The 22,331-nt window shown below is 35.8% G+C and overlaps 1 long non-coding RNA gene across 4 annotated transcripts in view; it reads right to left on the reverse strand.

Moving 5' to 3' along the window:
* Nucleotides 1–22,331, reverse strand: part of LOC111770384 (uncharacterized) — a 76,932-nt gene that overhangs the window by 14,362 nt on the left and 40,239 nt on the right. For all 4 annotated transcript variants that reach the window (XR_011430765.1, XR_011430767.1, XR_002803642.2 and 1 more), the window contains exon 4: nucleotides 18,057–18,109. This is a non-coding gene — a long non-coding RNA (uncharacterized lncRNA). The remainder of the gene's footprint in view (nucleotides 1–18,056; nucleotides 18,110–22,331) is intronic.

The raw sequence follows: 22,331 nt of genomic DNA on the forward strand, positions 1-22,331 counted from the left end.
GTTGCTGTTGCTGGCAGGTTGGACATTTGACAGCAGCAGGAGCTCCATGAGCTTTGGTAAGTGGAAAGTGACCCTTCTGAGTCCATGCACAGCCTCCATTTCTGCCAGCGCTGTGATGGCTGGTGAGAGAGGCTGGCTGATGTCAACTGGTTGGGTCATCTTATCTACTTGATGTTTATTGCCTCTTTCATGACAGGGGCTCTTTGGTTGGCATGAACACATAACATGAAAATCTTCAAACCCTGCACCCATTCTGTATATAATACTGTTTTCGTCTAACCCAAACTTCTTGTCTGTGATCTTCCTTTTTTTCCCTTCCTTTGCTAGTGTCCATGAGTAAGTATAAATTCTAAGCTTGGGCCACATTTCTTTCCACACAAACTGGATGACCAAGTGCTCTGCATACTAAGGGAATTTTCTCTTGTACTGCCTTCCAAGGTCACCACTGGGTGAATCTGTAGAGAATCCTTCTACTTTGGGCTTATATCCACACACACAGTTTGCTTTTTACCCTCCTCCATCAGGTAGTCATAAAAGTCCCTGCATGCTGCCATAATTGTGAGCTAAGGCAGGAAAGCTGGTACAGTGGTGGATAACAAGGAAGCCAGATGTGTAGCTTGTTTTTCCTCCTTAATTCTGCATGTACTTGATCTAAGATGAATCACTTCCTTCTAATGATGGATTACTGCTTGCGTCACCTGTACCTATGACTTGATGGATCTGACATAAGTCAGTTCATGATGGACAATGGTAGCCACATGGTCATTTGGTGCCCACAGTTGGATGCTCTGTCTCTATTATGCCCCACAAGAACTCCAGCAATTGTATTTAGAGGGATATGATTTTCTACAGCAGATGACATGGCCGTACTCCAAAATGCTAGGGGTCTATCTTACGATTCTACATTAGGGCTTGCCATAATTTCTAAAATGTATCTCTTTCAATTACCAATACCTTTAAAACTAAAGGGGCTGCTAAGTCATGAGGCTTAAGAGACAGAATATAACTACAGTTTGGATACAATTCAGAGTGCTTTTCTGTTCTGGGCTGCACTCAGAGTTGGCGGCATTTCATGTCACCTGGTAGGTTTTTCAGACCAATAATTCCAGGGTTGAAATATACTGTACATACTTTCTTGGGCCATGTCTGGTACAACTGTCACAGATTTAACTCCCCAGAAAGCAGACTCAATTGAGACGAAGTTTAGTGTGCTAGATATTTACTAAGGAATGCCTTTCCTTAGAATCAGTACCTGTGGAAGAGAGAAGAAAAAGGAAGGCTGGGCGAAGGGAGAAGTCACACTGCAGTGCAGGCCCAGTGGCGGCATTGCCAAACCCACAGTGAGTTATGCAACTAGAATGGTTCTTCAGAATTTTTCCAATTTATATTGAAATTGTCAGGAATTGATCAGTGATTGAATGTAAGCTGCTCCAGGAAGGAGCATAATCTGGAAAGAGGTGATGTTCTTCAGCTGAGACAATCCCTAGAGGAAAATTGAAGGCTTTTTGCCACCAGCACTCCTAGCAGCTAAAGTAACCTATCTCTCATTGAAGGTAAATCACAGTGGTACATCACAGAAGCTGATACAGATGAATGATAGGCTAAATATTTAGCCTCCAGAAAATTAAAGGAGAAATGGGAAAAAGAGGAGATATCATATCATTAAAATGTAGCATAATTTTAAGGTTATTTAAAGAACTCTTTGTACACATAACTCTGATGGTGTATGAAATCAATATTACCATCATCTCCGTTTTCCAGTATAGTGGGAAGGGAGAGCAATCGGAGCAGTAACGCTGACTTGAAAGGTCATCTCTGCCACTTTTTAGATCTTTAGTCTTAAGCAAATCCTTTAAGCTTATTGGAGAATCATTTTCCTTTTCCGTAAAAGGTAAAGAAGCACCTCTACATAGCGTTTTTTGAACGTACTGCATGCCTTTGAAAGTATTTAGAATAGAATCTATAATACTAACTGTTTAATACTTTTAAAAGCAAATTAACAGTATTTTCAGCTCAGTATATTAAAAGATATTTTAAAGGTAAATTTGTATAACAAAAAATTAATTATACATATTTTTCTTGTTTTCAAAAATATATACTATAATTATGCAACTTAAGCAGTATATTAAAAGAAGCATACACATACAAACACACAAAGGTAAAGATGATAATATTAGCATGTGCAAAAACTGATAGAAATTTTGGCATAATTTTCTCATTATATGGAAAGTGAATATTTGAAAATAAATACTTCTTACATACTTCATCTTCCTTCTCCTATACTCCTAGTTCACTCTGCATTTCTTCTCAGATAAATTTATTTTAATTACTTATCTTAGTACTTTTCTTGTTTTTTTTGCTGATGAAGACTGGCCCTGAGCTAACATCCATGGCCACCTTCCTCTGTTTTATATGTGGGACACCTGCAACAGCATCGCTTGATAAGCAGTGTGTAGGTCCGCACCCGGGATCTGAACTGACAAACCCCGGGCCACTGAACCAGAGTGCATGAACTTAATCCCTAGGCTTCTGGGCCAGCCCCTAATACCTTTCTTTTTGCTATACTTTATGCTAGATTTCATGTTAGGGATCTCTCATGTTCATATTGCATTACCAGTGTTTGACTCTGATGCATAGTAGTTTAATAAGTTAATATTAAATGAGCAGATGAAAGAACAAGTAAATGAATAAGTAAGATAATTTGTTAAAACATAATCATTCTAATATCATGAAATCCAAAAGAAGTGATTCTGGCAATTAAGGACACACAGATCACAAGGATCCAGGAAGGCAATGTCGAGCATAAAAAAGTCGTTGTTTGATTAATGTCCATCTTTCCTGCCATACTGTAAGATCAGTAAAAGCCAAGAAAGAGTATGATTTTATACAACTTTTTGTCCTCACAATGTGTTTTTGTTTGGTGATTTATTGGTACTCTATAAATATTTCTTGAAGAAACAGATGAACGAATAAATTAATAAACAGTCAAGAACTGAGACTAATATGTAAGAACACAAACTTAGAACTTCAGAGGTTAACTGCAATGACTAGTTGTTGCCAGAGGAGGGAAGCAAAGGGAAGCAGAGCAGCTGGCTGGTTGAACAAAAGGTACCCCTCAGAAAACCTTCAAAAAGGACAGTTACTGCTGTGGCAAGTTGTGGTCAACAGTTAGAAGAGTGGTTTATGTGACAGGTCCTGTGTAAGAGTCAAGAGGGAAGTTACTCCCAAAGGCCAAGTCAAGCCATTAGTCAAGACTAAAGGGCATTGTGTAAAACTGGAAGAGTAAAGCTAAAACATGACACACTGAGAAAAAGCCATATATCAGACCATAAAACATGGAATAACAAGGCTTCAGAAATGTAGTCAGGTGGAAAATCTCTTCTGACAGTTCTTGTGTTGCTCTGTAACTCTTTAAACCTCTTTATCAGGTCTTGAGAGTAAAATGCCTGCTTCTTAGTGACACAGGCCCTACCTGTCCCTGGGGATTCTAATTATCTAACATAGAGTATACACATAGTTTGATTTTTAAAAGTTGTTAAATATTGAGGAAAACAAGAATTAAGGAGCACCCCTTGATTATAGATTCAAGAAATTAGGCATAAAGAAAGGAGTTGGTGAATGTTAGCCATCAAAAACCAATGATGATGTTTTAGATCAGAAATCATGAATGACGAGCAATTTCACCTAACAGTCTTTATCTCTTCTAGTTGTTCTCAAATGGAATAAATGGAGCCCAGTATCTTTTCCAGATGCAGTGACAACTGTGAACAAGGGAAATGGGTTTATAGAAGATTTGTTTCAGCACAGACTTTTCCTGTAACCGTGGGTCTGCTTCCCAATTTAAATAGATGGCATTCTGACTTAATTTCCTGGTTTTTATTTTAGGTCTCTTTATTTCTAGAATCTTTATGTAAATTTCAAAATGCCGTTTAACCTTACTGGAAATACATTCAGCACAAGACTTGGTTTGTGCATGAATTAGGAAAATGATGCAGATTTAGGATGTTGGCTCCATCTCAAATCAAAAGAGACGTTTTAATGGAGATTCATTGCCAAAATTACCCCTGATATTGCATCCCATTTCCCTGATTCTTGGATCCCCAAACAAATACAAATCATATCTTGAGTTCATCGCTTCACTATGGATTCCGATTTAAACTTTGCTCAATTCAAAATTAGAATCTCAGCTCTGTTAACGATTACTCTGACTCCAGACAAGTCACATAGCTTTTTTGCTTAAGTTTCAGTATTTTTAAATTGAATATTTAGAGTAAGTCAGAAGTTCTTAAATTGATGTTTTGGTAAGACAGACTAAAATGAGGACCATCTTTGAGCAGAAGTTGTTTTTACCTTTTTATCTGTTCAGTTGTGAATGAATTGGGCGGAGTCTCACAGAGGGAAAGAAAGGAACACTTGTGGAATTTTGTGCAAGAACAATGTTATGGGTTCAAATGTGTCCCTAAAAATATATGTTGAAGTCTTAACTCCCAGTACCTCTGAATGTGAATTTATTTGGGAATGGACTCATTGCAAATGTAATTAGTTAGGACAGGGTTATACTGGAGTAGGGTGGTATCTAATGCAATGTGACTGGTGTCCTTATAATAAGAATAAAATGTCATAGGAATACAGAGACACACAGGGAGAATACCGTGTGACCACAGACGCAGAGATTAGTGTGACGTTACTGCAAGCCAAGGATTTATAGCCATTATCAGCGGCTGGGACGAAGCAAGAGAGGATCCTACTCAGATCTCAGAGGGAGCACGACCCTGTTGTTACCTTGATTTTAAACTTCCAGCCGCCAGAGCTGTGGAAGAATACACTTCTGTTGTTTTAAGCCACTCAGTTTGTGAGACTTTGTATCAGCAGCCTTAGGAGACGAGTACAGTCAAAGACAATGTTAATTTGTTTGTGCAAAGACAATCATATTATTAACTTATTTACGCACGGTGCAAGGTGCTGAGGAAAACAAGAGTTAAAGAATGCGTTTTGATTGAGATTGAAGAAACCAGGCAAAAGAGAAGAGGTTAGTCTTAGACTCACATGCCGTCAGAGTACAGACTTTTTCCATAACGTTGGCTGTGGTGCTCAATTAAAATAGATGATATTCTGACTTAACTTCCTGTGTTTTAATTTATTTCTAAAGGGCTAAAACAGGAGAGAGTGGTTAATGTGATGGCTCTAATTAGGTTGCAAATAAAGACAATATTAAAAAGTGTTATATGCACAATCCCAACTAAACATTTATACACAAGTTTAGAACCTGACTAAAGTGAGTCCACTTCCAGTAATGGCCAAGTAGCTCATATCAGACAAAGTCCTTCAGAAAACAGTGATAATATCTGCGAACATGACTTTTAAAAATTCATACTTACCACAAGTGTGTATTGGATGGGTATCAACACCTTCAAGAAGGGACAAGCATTGGTCCTTTCCTATTTTAAAGTGTTCAGCTTGAGGATGGGGTTAGGCGCCACACTTTGTCATGCAGTAAAGACAAATTTATTTTTAAAAATGTGTAGTTTTGTTGACTGGAAGAACCAGAGGACAGAGTTTGCATCCTTAACAGCCTTGAGAATTTGAGGGGAGGGAATCCAAGAAGGAAGACACAGGGCGGAGGAGTCCCAAATTTAGTGTAAATTCTACCCAGATCTCTGGCTGACCCATGAATTGTGCACATGTGAAGCAGACTCCAAACAACCAGCTAAGGCTAAATTAACTGAATAATTTATAGTCTCTGGAAATTACATTAAACACCCATTCAAAAAAAAATTCTATCTTGGTTAGAACAGTGAGAGTCTGTGGAATTTGAAGGATGACTCAGAATCTCACTCCTTCCTACCCATACCTTTGTGTTATGAAATCTCTAACACGGTTGTTCTGCTCCTAGATAAGCGTGGCCAGGAGCAGCACTCTGTCTTCAGTTCCTAGTCTGGGGCTGTGGTTTCTCCCAAGTAGAGGGAGGGTGCTAGAATTTGTTATGACTCCCAACCCTGTGTTGTAGAAGCTCTGTTCCAGCCAGGTACTTCTGAGAGGACCAGGTGTCCTCCCAGACAGCCCTCAAGTGTAGGATGGAAGCTTTGCTGGGGCAATGCAGACCAAGAATACCGGACTTCGAGGGTCCCTTGTTCAGTTTGCTCATAGGGTGTCTGTTCTATGCCCTCAGGGCCAAGATGAGGAGGAAAGAGTCCATTCCTCCCCTCAGTACTCACTTGTAAAATGAGGGAATTTTCCAGGAAAAGTGAACTCCCCCACCCCCACCAGCTTTAGTGCAGTGGTGCAAGGACTCTACACAGAGGAAAAGTTGAGCCGTGAGAACGTAGACCTCCAGAGGTCTGCTTGAGGAAACTGACTTTATTTGGAACTGAGAATGGAAAACTCCACGTCTGAAGACATCTTTAAAAACAATAGAGATCTTGGTGGAGAGCAATTAAAAGGAGGCTGATAGCTCCATGATTCAACTGAAATGGCAGACAAGTCAGAAGTTAATAAAGAGTGCTCGAGAAAGATATAGCCAAGATGCAGCCTCAAGGGATGACATTTAATTACAGGAGTCAGGAAGACAGTGTACATGTACCAAGCTGTACAGTATCCATGAGTAGGGACTCAGGAGCAATCAGAGCAGAACATGAGGCCAACTTGAAAGCATTCAACAAGTCAAACACATATAGCAATATATGGCAGAAACCTCACTTGCATAGGGGCTTAAACACAATCTCAGCATATAATAACTAAGCAAAAATCTACTCTGACCCAGGGGAAAATTCTAGAATGCAAAGCTTATAAATAAAATCATACTCATCCTTGGCAATCTGTAAGACTCAGGGAATGCCCAAGGCTGTGTCCTCTCAGGAGTGACTGGAGAGGAAAAATACAAGCTACCAGTTGTTTTCTGAAAATGGGGCAAACATAAAAACCCATTGAACTGTGATAGTAGCCTCCAAGCCATACACCCATCCAATGGTAAAGAGTAAAGATCAGACTAGTTAAGGAAGCTTAAGTACAACTTTTGACCAATAAGTGGCTTATATTGGTCCAGGAGTGACTCCTTGGTAACCAAGCTAAAAAGATTAGAGAAGAAAATCTAAGCAAAGACATCAGAGACTGCAAACTGTAAGGAAAATAGACTTTAAAGAATTCGTTTATCCAAATCACTAAACAAATGAAAAAAATCACCAACAAACACCACCACTACCAAGAAAAACAGTAACAAACCCTGGGGTAGGGAGTTGAGAAATCAATAGCCAGAATTTTTACAGTATATTATCTAAAATGGCCAGTTTTAAACAACAAAAATTTATGGTACGTGCAAAGCAAAAGGACCGCGTGACCCACATGTAAGAAAGAGAAGCAGACAATAGAAACTTCTGTTGAAGATATACAGACAGTGGAATTCGCAAAAACTTCACAGCTTATATTGTAAATATGTTCAAAAAAACTAAAGAAAGCCATACTTAAAAAAACTAAGGAAGATATGACAATGGCTCATCAAAGAAATAATATCAATAAAGAAGTAGAAATTGTAAAAAAAAGAACCAAATGGAAAGCTATAGTTAAAAAGAAAAAGAAAAAAATAAAATATGTTAGAGTGGCTAATATATTAGAACCCTTCAGTGAACTTAAAGATAGACAGAGATTGTGTAATCTGAAAAACAGAAAGATGAATCAAGAAATATGAACAGCGCCAGCCCTGGTGGCCTCACAGCTAAGTTCAGCATGTGCCACTTCTGTGGCCCAGGTTTAGTTCCAAGCACAGACCTACACCACGTGTCCATCAGTGACCGTGCTGTCATGGTGGCTCACATACAAAAGGAGGAAGACTGGCAATTAATGTTAGCTCAGGGAGACTCTTCCTCAGCAGGAAAAACAAAAAAGAGAGAGAGAAAGAAAAAAGAAAAGAAAGGAAATAAAAACAAAGTCAGAAAGTTATGCGGATACCATAAGATGTACCAATGTATGCATGTGCCAGAAAAAAAAATCAAAGAAAAATGGCTTAGAACTTCCAAAACTTGATGAAATATTAATTTCCACATCAAAAAATACAAAGAGAGCCACACCACCACATCTGAACACATCATAGTCAAAATGTTGAAAGCCAACAGGAAAGAAAATCTTTAAAACAGGGAAAAATGACAATGTGTGAGGGAATCCCCAATAAGATTAAAAGCTGAGACGATGGAGTCAAGATGGCAATGTGACAACATATTCAAAGTGCTTAAAGCGAAAAAAAAAAAAAAAACTGTCAACGTAGAGTCTTTTTTTGTTGTTTTTTTTAAAGATTGGCACCTGAGCTAACAACCGTTGTCAATCTTCTTTTTTTTTTTTATTCTCCCTGAAGCCCCCCGTATATAGTTGTAGATTCTAGTTGTGAGTGCCTCTGGTTGTCCTATGTGGGACTCTGCCTCATCGTGGCCTGATGAGCAGTGCCATGTCCGCGCCCAGGATCTGAACTGGTGAAACCCTGGGCCAGTGAAGCGAGGCTAGTGAACTTAACCACTCGGTCATGGGGCCAGCCCCAGTGTAGAGTCTTATAACCAGTAAAAGTATGTTTCAAAATGAAGGCCATTCATAGATAAACAAAAACTGATAGAATTTATTTTCTAGCATATCCGCTTCACAAGAAATACTAAAAGATATTTTGAGGCTGAAATTGTGACACCAGACAGTAATTTGAAAACACATGAAAAAACAAAGAGCATTGGTAAAAATAATAAAGTAGGTAATTTAAAAAGACAGTATACTTGTGTATTTATTCTCCTTTCTTATTTTAAACACTTAAAAACGCAATTCATAAAACAACATGTATATAAAAGTGTGGTGTTGGAACTATTATAGCATATAGAAATATAATGTGTTTGACAATAACGGCATAAAGAAGGTGGGTGGGAAAAAGCTGTACTGGAATAAGCAAATGACACCAGATGGTAACCCAAATTCACAGAAAGAATACCAGTGAAGTTAAACAAGAAAACTAATATAACAAACTCCATAAATATGAATTTTCTCTCCACTTCTTTAAAAGACATAGAATGCAAAGGGTAACAATCATAACAATGTATTGTTGGATTTGCAAAATATAGACACAATATGTATAACAATGACAGTACAAAAAGGGGAGGGAGAAATTGAGCTATATAGGAGTCAAGGTTCTAGATATCACTGGAACTGAGTCAGCATTAATGTAAGGTAGATTTTGATAAGTTAAAAGGAATATTATAAACTCTAGTACAACCACTAAGAAGATAACTCAAAATATAATTACCAAGGAAACAATTTTATATTCCAGTATATCGACATCATTCAAAAGGAGGCAATAAGGAAAGAACAGAGGAACAAAATTCTTTTAAAAAAGAAGGAAAAAAAACCTCTTTCAGTCTAGAACTCTATATACAAGGGAAATTCTCTTCAAGTATGAAGCTAAAATAAGGAAGTTTTAAGAAAATTCACCCAAGGTAGTTTTATTACAAAATGATAACTTGGTCTTTTAAGAAAGAGTGGAAAACACCAGAAATGTATAATATGTGAGAAAACGTGTTTCTTCAGGGTAGATACCTACAAGTGGAATTCTGTTTTTTTCCTTTCTAGAGCATAAGTTCTAGGAGGACAAAGGTTTTTTTGTTGGATTTGTTTACTGTGCTAGCCCCGGTGCCTGGAATATGATAGGAGTTTAGCACATGTATGCTAAATGACACTCTGCCCAGAGAGAGTCTATTCCATGCACATCATGAACTTTTGCCTTTAGAAACATCTTTTTGTTCCTTTATTTTATTTTATGTTTTTAGTGTGTGCAAAGTACTGTAGGGAATATTTTTTCTTTTTGTTTTGACCCATTTCATCCATTTCTCTCACCCACCAACCCCTGCCTCTGGCAACCACCAATCTATTCTCTGTACCTATGAGCTTGGTTTTTTTGTTTGTTTGTTTTTTAGATTCCACATATAAGAGAAGTCATATGGTATTTGTTCTCTGTCTGCCTTGTTTAACTTAGCATAATGACTTCGAGGTCCATCCATGTTGTTGCAAACGGCAAGATTTCATACTTTTTATGGCTCAATAATATTCCATTGTGTCTATATACCACAATTTCTTTATCCATTCATCCATGGATGGACGCTTAGATTGTTTCCATATCTTGACTATTGTAAACAATGCTGCAATGAACATGGCGGCATATATATCTTTTTGGGTTAGTGTTTTCATTTTCTTTGGATATTGCCACATCATATGGTAATTTTATTTTGTTTTGTGTAGTGGCTGCATCAGTTGACATTCCTGCCAACAAAGAGCAAGATTTCCCTTTTCTCCATATACTTGCCAACATTTCTTATTTCTTGTCTTTTTGATAATAGCCATTCTAACAGGTGTGAGGTGATATCTCATTGTGTTTTTGATTTGCATTTCCCTGATGATTAATGATGCTGAGCATCTTTTCACGTACTTGTTGGCTATCTGTATGTCTTCTTTGGAAAAATGTCTATTCAGATCTTCTGCCCATTTTTAGATCAGATTGTTTGTTGTTTTGCTATTGAGTTGTATGAGTCTTTACATATCTTGCATATTAACCCCCATCAGATAAATGATTTGAAATATTTTCACCCCCATTCAACAGGTTGCTTTTTTATTTTGTTGATGATTTCCTTCACTGTGAAGAACCTTTTTAGTTTGATGTAGTCTGGGTTTTTCATTTTTGCTTTTTCGGCTTTCACTTTTTGTGTCAGATTAGAACATACATTGTCAAGGCCTATGTCAAGGAGTTTACTGCCTGTTTTCTTCTAAGAGTTTCAGGTCTTAGGTTTCAGGTCTTACATTCAAGTCTTTAATCCATTTTCAGGTAATTTTAGTGTGTGATATAAGATAGTGGTCCAGTTTCATTCTTTTGCATTAGCTGTTCAGTTTTCCCAACACTATTTATTGAAGAGACTATCCTTTCTCCACTGTATATTCCAAGCTCTTTTGTCATAAATTAATTGACGGTATACATGTGGGTTTATTTCTGGACTTTCCATTCAGTTCCATTGATCTGTACGTCCATTTTTATGCCAATACTATACCACTTTAATTACCATAGTTTTGTAATATAGTTTGAAATCGGAGAGCATGATTCTTCCAGCTTTGTTCTTCTTTCTTAAGATTGCTTTGGCTATTTGGGGTCTTTTGTGGTTCCATACAAATTTTTGGATGCTTGCTCCTTTTCTGTGAAAAATGCCATTGGAATTTTTATGAAGATTGCACTGAATCTGTAGATTGCTTTGGGTAGTTGTGGGCATTTTAACAATACTACTTTTTCCAATCCATAAGCATGGAATATCTTTCCATTTATTTGTATCTTCTTCATTTCTTGCCTTAATGTCTTGTAGTTTTCAGTATACAGGTCTTTCATCTCCTTGGTTAAATTTACTCTTAGGTATTTTATTCTTTTTGATGCAATTGTAAAGAAGATTGTTTTCTTAATTTCTCTTTCTGATAATTCAGTATTAGTGTACAGAAAGTCAACAAATTTTTGTGTGTTGATTTTGTATCCTATAATATTACTGAACATCAGAACATCAGTTCTAAGTTTTTTGATGGAGTCTTTATGGTTTTCCATATACTACGTCATCTGCAAATAGTGACAATTTTACGTCTTCCTTTCCAATTTGAATGCCTTTTCTTTCTTGTTATTGCCTAATTGTTCTGGCAAGAACTTTCAATACTATGTTGAATAAAAATGGCAAGAGTGGGCTACCTTGTCGTGTTCCTGATCTTAGAGGAAAAGCTTTCAACCTTTCATTGTTGAGTAAGATGTTAGCTGTAGGCTTGTCATATATGGTCTTCATTATGTTGAAGTAAGTTCCCTCTCTGTATGCTTTGATGGCAGTTTTTGTCATAAATGGATGTTAAATTTTGTCACATGATTTTTCTCCATCTATTAAGACAATCTTATGATTTTTATTCTTTATTTTCTTAATGTGGTGTATCACATTGACTGATTTGTGGATGTTGAACCAGTCTTGCATCACTGGAATAAATCCCACATGATCACGTTGTATGATCCTTTTAATGTATTGTTAAATTCAGTTTGCTAATATTTTGTTGAGGATTTTTGCATCTCTGTAAGTTTCTTCTCTTGTGGTGTCCTTGTCTAGTTTGGTATTGGGTAATCTGGCATAAGGTAACCAGGGTAAAATGAGTTTGGAAGAGTTGGCTCCTCTTCTATTTTGTGGAAGAATTTTCAAAGGATTGACATTAATTCTATGTTGAATATTTGATAGAAATCATCAGTGAATCTGTCTGGTCCTGGACTTTTGTTTGTTGGGAGGTTTTTGATTAATGATTAAATCTGCTTGCTAGAAATTTGTCTGTTCAGATTTTCTATTTTTTCATAATTCAGTCTTGGTAGGTTGTATGTTTCTAAGAATTTATCCATTTCTTCTAGGTTGTCCAATTTGTTGGTGTATAATTGTTCATAGTAGTCTATAATTTTTTATATTTCTATGGTACCAGTTGTAATACCTTCTCTTCCTTTCATTTCTGATTTTATTTGGATTCTCTCTCATTTTATCTATGTGAGTCTAGCTAAAGTTCATTAATTTTGTTTACCTTTTCAAAGAACCAGCTCTTACTTTCATTAATCTTTTCTATTGTCTTTAGTCTCTATTGCATTTATGTGGAATGAAGTAGGATCAAGTGAAATTCTTGGTCATAGTATATTCATACCTTTCCTATTACTAAATCCTGTCAAATTATCCTCCAAAGTTATCCAACCATTTTATATTCTGTGAAACAATGTGTACATTTTCCAGACCTGTTTCCCAATTTTGATTATCGTCTGGAATAAAATTTTTGCTCTATTTTATTGGTGTGAATGAGTCTATTTACTCTGTGTTTCCCTAATTGCCATGAAGGCTGGAGATCTTTTCTTGAGTTCATGAGTCGTTATGGCGTATTCCTGTAAGCACTACTTATTCCTGTCTTAGATTTTGTATTCCTGGGACCTTGGGCCAAACCAGATAGCTCATATGAACAGTTTGATTTACGGTGTGTGCTTGGGCCATCTCAGATGCTTTGTGCTAACAGTGTGATTTATGGTGGGGGCCTTGGGCTGTGTTTTATCAGTTTGACCTCTACAGAGGCTGAAAATGGGGTAACTGTGCATTACTCAGGCAATATACTTAACATTTATTATAAAATAATAATGAAGCAATCCCTCAAATAATGGGACATATAATAAAGAAACTGCTGAATAATGAGGATTGGAAATACATGGGGCAAGGTTGATTGATCAGTGGAAAAGGAGGTATACGAGGGATAGGCATGGAACAGACCGTGTACATAATGTTCTTTTGCTTAGGAAGATACGCAAGCTTGGGCAGGGTAGCTTTCTGTGTTCAATAACCTCCTCAGTGAGACATTTTGAGCAAAGGAACATGGTGGAGTTCAATGCCTCACTAGGTAGTCTCCAACGCAAAACTCATGTCTGAAGCATGAAGAGTAGAGACAATTTAAGCAACTTCTCTCATGGGGCTGCTCCAAGATTGACACAGTAGATATAGTAGTAAATAAAAGACATGAAAATTCCAGGTTATTTTCACGGGCACTGTTCAAATGACTAATAGGAATCAACTGGTGGCATGTGAAGAATTTATGCCATGTAGTTAATGGTCTATGAAGATGATACTTTGTTGAGGATCTGAATTTGATAATGAACAGGAAGAGATAAATCATTAAGTGTAAAGATGTGAGCTGGAACAATCATACTGCAAAATTAGAATCTTCTTTAGAGCAATTCTAGATGATAATAATAGAAGATACATGTCAAGAAAGATGAAAGAATATGATTTGGATGAATTTCTCCTGTGTTTAGGAAGTTGGAGAACTTTGAGATCTGTGAATCAAGAGGTCATCAATTTCCATGTTAGAGATGATGGTGTTAATTCTACATGGAAAAGCACTCTCCTATTTCTACATTCAGACAACAAACAAACAAATATGTTTGCACAAATTGTACAAATACACACAAATACATTTCAAAGACAAAACTCATTTGAATCTTGAAGAAATATAATGATAAAACATAATTTAGTTCAATATATTTTTTAGATAAAGACGGATTTACAAGTTAGTACAGGTCTGTATTTAGTCAAATTATTAAAGTTTAAAAGGAAGGGTATTAAGAACTATGTTAAGAATGATGTCATAAAAAGAGAAGAAAAATGCTGGTTTTGATTTTCAAATCAGAGACTCATAGAAAGAGGACAATTTAACCAAATAAACCAGCTTACTGTAGGTGGTAATCTCAGTAAGTGTGCATCAATGAGAAATTCCTAAATCTGTAGCAACAAATTAATATGTCAGCAAGAATGGATCTAGCGAGGGTGTGTTGGTGGACAGTCAGCAGGAGTATAGCACACAGCTGCAACAGCATACAGTTCTGATTGTCTAGACTCAGATAGCCCATAATTTCCCTCTTTTTTTGTACAAGTTTGAATAGGTTAATGGCATCACCACGACATAAATACTGGCTGGGAAACTTCAAGTCGCTTTGTTTTCTCGTCTTCTATACTTAGGTTTTTGCTCAAAAATTTCTTCTTTGCTTAAAGATATTATTTCTAATAGACAGTTCTCTAACTTTTCTCTCTGTCTTTTGTACCATGGTTTGCTCTTTCTTGACAGTTACAGGCATAAAGATGTCTACTCATATTCAAAGGAAACATTCCAGTTTTGTTTCTTATTTCTTGTCTATGTATAAATTTTTTTTGCAGCTATCTTCACCTCACTGTTTGACAAATCCATCAACTGATGATTTGAAAGTATAAGTCCCTGATCTCTTATTCTGATTTTTACATTAAAACGAAATCCCTATCTCTCCTAACTAAATTTATAATCGATCCACATCATTGTCATTTTCATCCTAACTTGTAATTTTCCATTATTATGTATTAGGTGTTATTATTTTTACTCCTCTGGATACTGATTGCTGATGTCTTTAAACGTTTCTTCCTTTATAAACTAATCAAAGATCCTGGGAGCATTTCCTCCACCCAGTTGCTCAGCAGTCCAGACCAAGAGGAGTGAGTTGAGAAAGAGATTAGACTTCCCAGGTATTCTGGAATGTAATTCCATATCTCCTTTTCCCATGTGCATTTGCTATAAAATGTTATTTCTTCTTTTTCTCCACTCTAGGTTACACATGTCAGTTCTCTCAATTTAGGAAGACTATGGATCTTTAAGTAAGTATAACATTACCTTAGATTAGTGAGTCTGTCTAGAACCAAGATATCTATGTCAGACACCAAAATCAAGGCATTTTACAAGCAGGGAAATTTTACTTTGAATTTAAAAAACCCATAGAAAATTTCTCTTTATTTTATATATGAGTTTATATAGCTAATCTTGCAAAAAGGTTTGGATTATTGCTATAGGCGTTCAACCATTGTTATTTCACTTATTTCCTCCATGTAAGTAATAACACTAAATGTAATAGATGGAACTTTTGCTACCTATATAGCACTATACAAAGAATAAATATTTTTAGCTTAAGAAATTCATTACACGACCTTTTCCCCATTTTTGAACTAAATAAGAGAAGCAGAATATAAATAACCTAAAGTGTGTAAATGAAATTCAGTATTATGAAAACTTGAGAAATACAGCTAAATCAGCAGTCTAGAAGTTCTTTTAACAGTGAAAATAAAACTGACTCAAAACATGAGGCTAAGACTTAAATGTCAAGAGAAATGGGACAGTATTAGATATACAATATTCTATTAAGAAATGCTTCTTTCTTTTTCCGTGTTTGAGAACTGAACGAAAACTAAAATATGCTCCAAACGTGATTGGTCGTTACATTTGCTTTATACTTAAGACAATTATAGTCTATTAATGATAATAATAGAAGCTGAGCAGATGTATATTTAGCATCTATTATCACATAATGCAAATATTTTTCTCATAAAGTGCACTTCACTGCATTATAATATTTTCATAACACTTTATTGATTATCATTTTTTGTTTAAGAAGTTGCACTACATTATTCACTTAGGAGATTGTATAATTTGTTCAAAATAATTCATAAGTGTGTTTGAGGCTTACAAACAAGCAAACAAACGCCCTCTCCTTCCATCCTCCACTTTTGTCTTTTGGGGAGATATAGGAATATATCCAGAAGGGAAGAGAAAAAACGAGCAATAATTTGTTCTTGTAGTTCCAGGTGACTTCCACCAGGTGGCAGATTTCATAGGCATCTTCATAATATTTTTTCATTTGTAGTCTGTCTAAAAATGACTCAACCAGAAAAGTGTATATAAAAGAGGCTTAAATTGATTTATTTGACAATTCCTGTAAAGTACACAAAATTTCTAAATTAGCTGTCTTTCATCTTTCTAAAGCGCAGGGTGGTGGTCAACTCTTTAAAAAAGTAAGCATATCATGTAGCTATGTTTTTTAAATTCTGATACAGTAGAATTTGGTACATTTTTATTGTCATATTTAAAACAATTATATAATATTTTAGCCTAATAACAGAATGGAATTTGGTTTTTTATACATCCACAAATATTTCTGAAAGTCTGCTCCCAATTAGATCAAATGTAACAAAATCCTATTGAAAACATCAGCATATTGTATTATTCATAAACATCATATTCATTAGTTCCTTTTTGCTAAACTGTGGACTATATTCTTTAAAAAACTGAGGCCCCCTGTGTTATTTCTCTGACCACATTGCCCTATCCTTCTGTACTCCAGAGACAACCATTTCCATAATTTTTATGGTTATTCTATGAATTTTCTTATAGTTTTCCACAAATTTTTATCCCTAGACTGTAAGTTTCTTAGTTTTGCATGTTTTTCATGTATTTTAGCGTAAATTATCTTCTATGCCTTCTTTTTCTCAATATCGAGTTCCTGAGTTTCATCCATGCCAGTATACATCGCTGAGTTCATTCCTTTGCATTAACATAGAACACTGTGTGAATATTTATCCATTTTACTTTTGATGGACATGTATTATTTCTAGTTTCTTGGCTAAGACAAACAAAACTTCTGAAAACATCCTCATATGTGTTCCCTGGTACTAAGTACAAAATTTTTAAGTCATAAGATATGTATATCTTCAGTTTTATGAGATAACAAAAAATTATTTCCCAAGGTAGTTGTATAGATTTAAGCACATTAGCAGTTTATCACAGTTTGTTTCCCATGCTAACCAATACATGTGGTTATTAGACTTTTAATCTTTGTTGACCCAATGGTTTTAATTTTGCACTAATTGCTAATAAGATCTAGCTCATTTAAAAAAATCTTTTTATCCATTTCTACTGGATTATTAATCTTTAATTTTTATGTATCCCAGATATTAATACTTACATGCATTTAAATTTCTTCTTCCAATTTTTGCCCTTCCCATTCTTTCTTTCTGAATATGACAATATCCAGAAAACAGGTCTACGGTTACATATCTTGGATTCCCCAGCAATGAACTGGTTGGTTGAGGGCCCTGCCTTCAGCCCAGAAGGAGAGTCTGCAGTCATCCTAGCACCAGACTGGAGGTTCCCATCGCCAGCAGAGGGGGCTGCAACTCTCCACAGACACAGTTCTTTTCCAGCAATTGACTCTACCAAGCTATTTTGCAAAACGAGGTATAACCAAGCTCCAATTGCCTAGCATTCAAGCACTCTGATAGGAGGCCACTCTCAGTCACCCATGGAAAAAGAAAGCATTATGGGGAGAGGCTGGTGGGGACCTTCTACTATAGAAGAGAGCTTCCAGCTCCATTGGCTCACACTCAATGTCACGTCTACACAGGATGTCTAGAAATCAGGACATCTACAGACAACACTAGCAGTATCTATGATGTACACATCATCCTTTTCCCCAGGGGTGTTCACCATTTCCCTAATGTTGGTCACTATCTTCTCTCTCATAAATGGGGTTTTCGTATGTTCTTGAGTCTATTCTATCTTCTTTTTCCCTGTTGCACAAATATTATATTGTCTTCAATTATAGAGTTATAAGGGTGATTTTCTACTCGATGTATGATAAACTACTTTTCATTCTTGTTTCCTTTACTTACTTTTTCTTTCACTCTCTCTCTCTCGGGGAAATTGCTATTCTTCAGTTCTGTTGCTGTTAATGAGAAGAAACAGGTAACAAGGATTTGAAAATTTTAGCATAAATCGATGGTAGTTTAAGGGAACCTTAAATAGATCTCTTGAATAGATCTATTCCCAGGTTAGGAGATCCTATTACAGACACATTCCTGAGAAGGAAGCCTAGAGAGCCAATGTGAAAACACTGCAATCTTGAGACCTCCCTTTCTACAAAAATCTGAAGAAAAACTGTTTCCTCGCGTGGAAATGCATCATGAGAAGATTTGACGATAATAATCAGACCCAGAACAATTCTCAAGAGGCCAAATATTTTATGTAATTTACATTTACAGAATTCTACCATTTTCTACCTACTATTTGTTTCTCTTCCATCTTCTCCATTTTTGTTAATTTAAAAGTACATAAACAACATCCAGAAAATGTATATGATGGTATTTGAAAAAATTGCGATGTGTGACCAGGAAAAATAGCCTATTTCTCTTTACGTAACTCTCCAAAGTCCCAATCACATTTAAAGTAACATTTTCACCAATATTTTTTAACACCTACCGTTTATTTGGATTCAGAAGTAATTATTAACATTAACATTAGAGCTAATTGTGGTAGTAAATGAATTTGAGCATTAATTTACTTGAGGGAAATTTATATGTAAATATTTATTAGTTTTTTTAAAAATCGTATTTTGTAGAAACATCGTTTTACTAATTTAATATTATAATATACTTTACATTAATGCATATTTTTATTTCCCTCAACATCTATTAGAGACATAGTTTGGAGAGGTTGTGGGTTTGGTTCCTGACCACTGAAAAAAGCAAGTCACATGAATTTTTCAGTTTTTCGGTTCATATAAAAGTTGTGTTTACACTATACTACAGGCTATTAAGTGGGCAAAAGCATTACTTCTAAAGAAACAATGTACATACCTTAATTAATAATACTCTATTGTTAAAAATTTCTAACCATCATCTGAGCCTTCAGCAAGTCATAATCTTTTTGCTAGTGGTGGGTCTTATAAAAAAGGCAATGTCTCGGGGCCAGCCTGGTGGTGCAGCAGTTAAGTTTGCATGTTCCAGTTCAGATCTCAGGTGCAGACCTAGGCACCACTTGTCAAGCCATGCTGTGGCAGGTGTCCCACATATAAAATAGAGGAAGACGGGCACGGATGTTAGCTCAGGGCCAATCTTCCTCAGCAAAAAGAGGAGGATTGGTGGCACATGCTACCTCAGGGCTAATCTTCCGCAAAAAAAAGAAAGAAAGAAAATTTTTTTAAAATACACAATGTCTGTGGAGCACAGAAAAGCAAAGTCCAATAAAATGAGGTATGCCTGTATCTCCACTAAATCGTCAGTAAGTTTAAGTCTCCAAGAATAAAAGCAACTAAAATAGAAAGTTTTCATTTAGGTGTAATTTCATATTTGAACACAGTATCTTAATGATATATGCATATTTTAAAATGGAAAAAGCGTTTAAAATGTACCTGAAATAGTCTATTTAATTAAAAAGATATAAATAGTGTTAGAAAGTAACAGCCTAGATATGTAGAAAAATACAAATTGAATATTTGATGAAAAATGAAGGTAAAGTTTATTTTTCAATGTAATATAGATAAAATTATGCAATACACTCTGTATCTTCTGAATTAAATATTACAATTGGTAAATGCATCTTAAAATCTTCATAAATAAAATATACTAAGTATTCTTGAAAATTAGAAAGTCATTTCTTTGTTCCAATACGTTTAACAAAGAGCAAGCATTGATTTCACTTGAAATTCATCTAATATGATGAGCTTAGCATAATAAGAGAATGTATGAATGTATACATGGAAAGGGGCTTCGGTAAATTACATTTGAGTGAGATATAGGTTTTGATGTTAAGAATGAAATACAATTCTTGACCAATTTTGTATTTTTGAGCTAGTTTGGGCAATCACTTTGAAAAGTGTCTTTGGGGAATGTCCCAGTATGGACTTTCATTTTATCATCTATACTACTGAGAGTAATAAGATGATGAATAATAGAAAGCAAATATTTTGCTGTTCAGAATTAAAAAGGTAAATTTATTCATAGGCCATAAGAATTTACTTTGCCAATGTCTTACAGAACCTGAAATGAACTTTCCATTGACACAACTGTGTTCTTTGTGGGGTCATCTCTCCTCTACCTCTCCTTTAGATCTTCTTTAGATCTTAGGGGTGGGGAAAACATTAATAAACTTATCCCTCTGCATATGTTATGACTTTAATACAACATGTCTTTGTTCTCAAATGGCAGTCTGCCCAGTCAGTCTGTCAACATCTAGTTAAGAATTCCTTTGGAAAGTGTCGTCGTGGCTCAGAGTGGCCTCTCAGTATTAGAAACTAGACTTCCCTGAGCCAACTAAACCACTTCTGTTCACGAATGTCTCTCAAACTTTAATATGCATGTGCGTTATTCATTCCCATCACTTCCAAAATCTTAAACTTGAAGAATTTTGGTCTCTGACCACAGCTTGCAATTCTTTCATTTTATCTCTTAGTGGGTGCTGTTGAATCTGGTCATCACCCTCACTCCAAACACGAGCAAGATGCCCTCTCAGTCTCACCACTGGCCCTGGTTATCTTTGCCTCTCTATTGCAATTGGGTGTCTGCATGTCTTTGTGTGATGGGGTGGAAATAATCTAACGTTATAGATTCCATTTTCCACTCTTATTCTATTGTATCTATTTTGAGGTGATTTTGTCCTTATGCAGATTTTATTCAAATTTAATTGACTACTTATTATGCTCTCAAATGTCTGACACTAAAATGCCTTCAAAGATTAGGTGAGAAAAATAATTGTTAGAAGTATGCAAAGGCGACTAGAGCATCTATGTTCCACCTGAATGCATAAAACGTCTTTTTAAAGAGTTGTACTGATTTTAATAACACAGGGCCAGTAGCTACCCATGAGAAACTCCTGTCCATTCTTTTTCCTATACGTTGCACTTTGTATGCTATTGCTGGACTGTGCATTTTTTCTTGATGAAATGATTTCCCAGTCTACATGTCCAAATAGAAATTGAATCAGTTAGGCTTGACTTGGCTGTATAAAAGAAAAAAAAATAATAAAATGAGTAGTTAAATCAAGCAGAAGTCTGCTTTTCTCTCTCACATGCGTGTGAAAATCAGAGAGAAGAATCCCCAGTCAGTATGGTAGGTCGGTGCTCATGAAAAACCGTCTCCTTTTAATTGTTCACTGCGTTCAACAGCACGTGACTTCAAACTCAAGGTTGCTTGATAAGATAGTTGTCCACATACTGGCAGAAAAGAATTAGAGATCCTAAAAATAATATCCTTTCAGCTGAGTCAGAGCAGAATTAAATAACGTTATTATAAGACTCACCCTAGTTACAACGGAGGCTGTGAAATATAGCCCTTAATTTTGCCGTTTGGCTGCTTGGAATAAAATTGGAGCTCCATTTTTAAGAAAGAAGAGGAGAATGGATATTTCTTAGGCAACTAGTAGTCTCTGTCACAGCATCCATGCACACGTTTCTGCTTTCTGGACTGACTTATGCTCAACTCTTCACGTACAGACATTAACAATCTCTCAAGGATTTTACTTGTTCGTGTTCTAAGTAATCTATGGCTTCCTTAAACTAAAATGATCTTAAGTATATCATTTTGAAGTTATCTAAAAATTTGTCTTTGCCGTTATAGGTATCTGAGTGTCTGATACATCTCATCCACTTTCTTGGGAACTGTTTCATTTTCAACTTTCTGTTTTAAACAGTGTCATGTATATGAAGATTGTGAAAAAATGTTTGCCAAATAGAACTAGCTAGTTTTGGAAATTTCAAAGCTACTTAAAGTAATACTTGTTGATACAGTAGATAGAGTGAGAGCACAGTGTTTTAGACAGAACAAGGACTCATAGGGAGGAGCTAAGTTCTTCTTTGCTTTGTATTTGTTTCTTTTTTTACTTTAAGGAGCTTGATGGGTCAGAATTTACCAGTTTTGATTTTGCAAATTGGACATTATTATGGTATTGCCACCTCTACTATTGCCAATTAAAACCTGGGTGATACGCTTGATATCAATCACTACAACGTGAGCAAAGGGGTCCAAGCCCTGACGAATCAGACTGTTATCACATGATCAAAGGACAGGCTGTATTGCTAGAAAAAGAAGAGAACACATGGAAGGACATAGAAGGGAACGTGGCACCTGAATGCAGTCATCTCATACATAGGATTTTTATATGCTTACTTTATA

Source organism: Equus caballus, chromosome 2 (assembly GCF_041296265.1).
Source record: "Equus caballus isolate H_3958 breed thoroughbred chromosome 2, TB-T2T, whole genome shotgun sequence".
NCBI classification, from domain to species: domain Eukaryota; kingdom Metazoa; phylum Chordata; class Mammalia; order Perissodactyla; family Equidae; genus Equus; species Equus caballus.